At 43.7% G+C, this 5340-nt stretch overlaps 1 long non-coding RNA gene across 1 annotated transcript; it reads left to right on the forward strand.

Moving 5' to 3' along the window:
• The first annotated feature begins 573 nt into the window (after nt 1–573).
• LOC124682149 lies at nt 574–1233 on the forward strand. The gene is made up of 3 exons (XR_006996175.1): nt 574–608; nt 742–841; nt 962–1233. It is a non-coding gene; the product is annotated as an uncharacterized LOC124682149 (long non-coding RNA).
• The last annotated feature ends 4107 nt before the right edge of the window (nt 1234–5340 follow it).

Below are 5340 nucleotides of genomic sequence, written 5' to 3' on the forward strand. Positions count from 1 at the left end.
TACAGTTTTCTTTGGTTTTTGTCCTTTTTCCTTTTTCTGCTAATTTTTTCTGTTTCTTCTTATTCTGATTGATTTTAATATTTTTCAAAATTTTGAACATTCTTTAAATATGTATATTTTATTTTTCTAAACAAAAAAATTTGAGCAAATTTATTTATGAATTTTTTAAAAAATTAATTTTGAGCAAAGCCTTTTTTGAACAAAATTTGAGCAATTTTTCTAACATTTTTCAAGTCTGGACATTTTTTCACTAAAAAACGAAAGTTTTTCAAATTTGAAAATTTATTACGAAATAAAAAGGAAAAAATAAAGAAACCTGGAGAAGAGGTTTTACCTGGGCCGGCCCACCAGAAAAGCGGACGTGGTGCTGTGCGTGCGTCTACTGCAGCGATATATAGGTGCACCTCCACGGAGTGACAGAGAGATCCCCATTCCGGTTCCGGCCAGCCGCCATCGCCTCCTCCCCGCCCTCCCCCGCCGCTCCTCACCAATTGCTCGCCGTCTTCTTCCGGTCCGCGCCGGCAGGCTGCTAGCTTGCGCTCGGCCACCGCACCAGCAAAGGAGAAGCCGCTCGCCGCTCGCCGCTCGGCCGCCGCACAAGCCATCCCGTAAGCTGCTGCTCCCAAATTCCCCAATGCGGTCTGGATCTAAAAAATTGTACTGCTTGATGCTTGTGTAGTTGTTCATCCATCACATGCGCAACAAAGTATCCTTGATACTAATACAAATTACTATCCGCAGTCGTGACCGATCGGCTGCGAAGAGATGGGAGAGTGCACGAAGCGCGTCCACAAGTTGCTGCTGCTTCTTCTTCTCGTGTGCTTCGCCATTCAGGGCCAATGTAAGCAACACATATATCTCTTTCTTGCATCGTTCATTTAGTTATTCCTGTGTCTGCTCTTCCCGCGTTTTGTCGATTGCTCATGAAATTTGACAATAAATTTCTGTTGACAATTCTTAGGCAGAGGCGCAACCCTCGACAAGGAAGGTCTTAATGGGTGTTTCAAGGGTCACAGCATTCCCATATGCAACCCAGATAAAGCTAAGTGCTACTGCTGTCTAACCAATGATAATTGCTACAAGACGATGGATGAGTGCAAAGCCATCTGTCCACCGGTGGAGGCGGCGGCAATCCTCTCGGGGTCCTCCTCCTCCGTACTTCCATGAAATGAGATCATTGTAATAAGCTAGAAGACAAAGGATGAATAAGAACATCAATAACGGTTGATTTTACTCCAAGCCTCCATCAATCTTTTTGTTGTTACTGTCTGACATTGCTTATCAAGCCTGCCGCTCGATAAGTCCTGTATTTAACAATGTATGTTGCTCTCTCTGAAATGTGTGACATTCTACTCGGGGAAAACCATCCATTATGCATGAATTGGTTAGGTCATCTATGCCACTACATGTTCACTCGTGTACTTCATACGTAAACAGGTTAAGCACACGTACAGATGCAAGTTTTGGACCATTAGAGTACCCTGTGACCATGCTTTCTTCGAAGATGGGGGCTACTGTTTGCCTGATGCTGGAAGATGTACGCCTCAAGCTTCTGCCCTGCCGATCGGCCCTGGAGGTACTACAGGAGATCCTGGAACTGCCCTCGATGATCAGTTAGACAGCTACCGTCAGTTGCCCTCCTGTGGTCTGTGGAGTTGCTGGACTGAACGCAACCGAGAGGGAACCACGGTGAGCAGAGGGAGTCCATTGATCAGTTTCAATTCTCGGTCAGGCATCACGTTGAGATATATCAGTGCCATACCTACATGATGTAGACTCGAGCTGAATCTGCAAAAGAAGATGATTTCCAGTAGCATCAATACATAGACAGTACAACCAATTGGCGGGTATTACATTACACTAACATGCATACGCTAAACAGGACTACTATCTGCAAAACATAGGTATATGACATATATCCCCAGCTTAGAGCCATATAAATCTGCGAAAAATATTTCTCCAAATGTTTCTGGTACGAAGTAGCCTACCCAAACTTGTTTGGGACTGAAAGGCTTGGTTGTTGTTGTTGTTGTTGTTTCTGGTACGAAGTGGGTTATCATGAAATTGTGCATATAAAAAATACTACTAAATATATGTGTAGCACAAGTGCACTAATTCTACCCTTGCGCCGACACAATGCAGAGGCAAACGACCTTGCCGAAGGCCTCAGACTTGACCTTGCTGAGGGTCTCGCAGATATCGAGCATCGACTCGTCGAACCACCGCCATGGCCCATTCCAGACGAGGCCTAGGTCGATGGCGAGCGTGCTGGAGGCGACGAAGAGTGAAGAGAGGCTGCAGAAGGCCTTTGGAAGGTGGAGGTCCTCCGACTTAGAGGGGCGGTTAGTTGACGATGGCGAGCTCCATACCGGAGGAGGCTGGAGATCTTGTTGGGGGTGGGGGGTGGGGGGTGGGGGGTGGAGGGCAGCTGGAAGAGGGCTGGAGTTGGAGGAGGATAGACCTTGAGCTCGAATTCGTGCAAACAAGAGGAGGCACTCCGCTCAATGGTCTGGAATGCGGCCGCGATCTCCACAAGACGGCGGCCGGAACGGGAGGCGAGATGGGAGGAGCGACAACGGCGTGATAGTATGCTAGGGTTTCCATAGGTGGGGTGTTATGAACTGATATGTTTCACTTATCGGTGGTCGAACAGTGTTATTTTTTCACCTTCCCGAGCTAACCCTGGCGACATACCAACCATCATGGACAGCGCCGCAAGGGCTTTGATAGTAAAGATGATCGAAGCCTATAGTGCTTGGAATCAACTAAATGCATGACTTAAAATAAGGCCGAAATTCACCATTAAATTAATAGACAATAAGCTAAATGGATTTATTCAAACAACTGTCAATCAATTGTAACTTAGGTTACCACGGCATATATATTAACATCATCAAGCAAAGCAACTAACTAGTCATTTTCCAGCTTATATTGCTGGGATGATACTTTGCTATACATGGAATAGGAAAATAAATCAATAACCGATAAAGTAGAGAGAAATGTACCTCTATAGCTTTTGCTAGTTTTATTGGTTCAACATTGCTTCTGAAGCGGTCACGAACAACCTTGAAACAAAATTGACAAGATAGACACATCACAAGTGAGAACAAGTACTCAAGGATATTAAGGACACACTCGTTAACTAATGCACAAAAGTTAAGAAATAACATGAATTATTTTGTCCATGTCACCGAAGTTGGCATTTTGCTAAATCAGGAGATGCATATAGCTACGAGAATAAAATGCACCCATGGTCCTTCAACTTGACGACAGGTCAATTTCCAAGGCATCCCCTTATTTCATAGTATTCCCTAGGCTCGAGCCTAGCTGTTGGGTCAAGCTAGCCTAATGTTATTATGTGTGGCAAGCAGCAAAAGAATGGTTGTGACTTATAACCTTTGACCAATGCCTTTACATTATGTGTGTAAGTTGTCAGTTCGAGCAAACCAAAGCCCATTCAAGCTCAATATGCTCATAGTCTAACCCACGAGTCGACAGCAGGTACATCATCGACAAGGAGATCAAGGTGACTAGAGGCAGCAAAGCTGAATGAGTATGATGGACATACTTTATGGATAAAATAATTATACCTCCGACTAGTATTTCCTTATCATAGAGTCATTATAGATACATCTAAAGCAATAAAATTGTGCTCATGCAATCATTTTCAAGAAAGAGCAAATAAAAAAAACTCCCTAGCTACTTTGATCAAAAGACATGCATTAAAAGTAATGAAATCATGACCTAACATAATACTAACAGAACCAAGGTATCTCAGTAAAGTGTATGATATCAGTCTAATAATAAAGCCGAGTATGAATAATGATACAAGCCTAATAAACATATTTTCTCTTGACCATCCAATTATCACAAATAAACAATACTCCTAAGGGCATCTCTAGCTGATCCCTTGTAATTTAGCCCCCTATTGGTTCCTTATCCTTTAACTCCTTATATTTGCTCCGCTAAAAAAACGGTTCCTAACCAATCCCCCATAGTTAACTCTATAAAATAATTTTGAGCATACAAATCAATAACAATCCATAGCATTGTCATACAAATCAATAACATAGTCATACAATTCATAGCATAGTCAAACAAACCATTTGCATAGTCTGGTAGTGCATACAAATGCATAGCATAGAGCATAATTAATATAAATCGATAGAATAGATCATAGTGATCTAGCTTCTCCACTTGATCAAACCTAGCCAGCATTTGAACGCATAACAAGAATGTGTCACATATTTAAGAGTGATGCAGTGATATAGCTTCTCGGTTTCTGTTTGCCTTGTTAAAATGCTCATGAATTTTACACCGTAGAGGCTTCCCCTACTGTAAAGTGGTAAAACCGGTCATGAATTTATTGCAAAACTTCATCGAACGGTTGCTTTCCACTACGAGAGTACAATGCCTCATCGGGAAGAACTTGATCATTCCATGTAAAATACAATGCCTTGTCCTCATCCTCTGTCCACACTTCTTCACGGGACTACGAATTTCAAATAAAATATATCTCCTAGCTCATTCACAACAAGAAAAAGGTAAACAAATACCTTGTTGGCATTGTGCAAAACGCCATTGGTGTGTCCTCCATATAACAAGGGAAGGACACCGCCGCCGGTTCTGGCGCTCTTACGACGGCGAGAGCTTGCACTCCAACTGGATCAGCCTCCTTCATCTCATTGCGCCAAACTTGGTGATGTTGAATCGAACGTCGGCGGTAACCCTAGGGCACACGACATCTACGATGGATTGGCCAGGCAAGGCGAGGCTGCGAGACTGCCGGAAGTCGACAGAGGGGCTCGGAGGAGGTCACCAGTTGGATTTTTCGGCAACAAAATCGACATGGAGGCTCGATTTCGGCAACAGCAGCCTCCGACGAGAGAGGAGTACCAGGGGAGGGCGCGGGAGGTTGCAGGGTGTCGCGGAAGCTGCGTGGTTTCGGCGGAGGCAACATTGGCGATGGTGAGGTGCGGGCAGGGGTGGGTGGCCAAGTTTTACTATGGAGATCTCGTGGCCAGATATTTAGGAGTCAGCCGACCTGAAGAGTAATTTTTTATTCCTTTATAAGGTTTGGGGGTTCGGCTATGTTCGGTTTATAGGAGTAAAACAAAATTGTCACACCTCCAACCGGTTTTAAGGGATCGGCTAGAGATGCTCTAAGATCTTAGTTTTCCTAATTATATAAATTATTGCATTATAATAAAAAGGGAGACGCAAATTTCTGTATCGGTGTGAATCTCAATCCAAATTGGTGTGTGCATCTCGAGTCACAGAGAGCTTGTTCACCTCATGCCTTTGGTAAGATACACCCAGCATTTCTAATGCCAGCACTGG

Source organism: Lolium rigidum, unplaced genomic scaffold (assembly GCF_022539505.1).
Source record: "Lolium rigidum isolate FL_2022 unplaced genomic scaffold, APGP_CSIRO_Lrig_0.1 contig_69236_1, whole genome shotgun sequence".
NCBI classification, from domain to species: Eukaryota; Viridiplantae; Streptophyta; class Magnoliopsida; order Poales; family Poaceae; genus Lolium; species Lolium rigidum.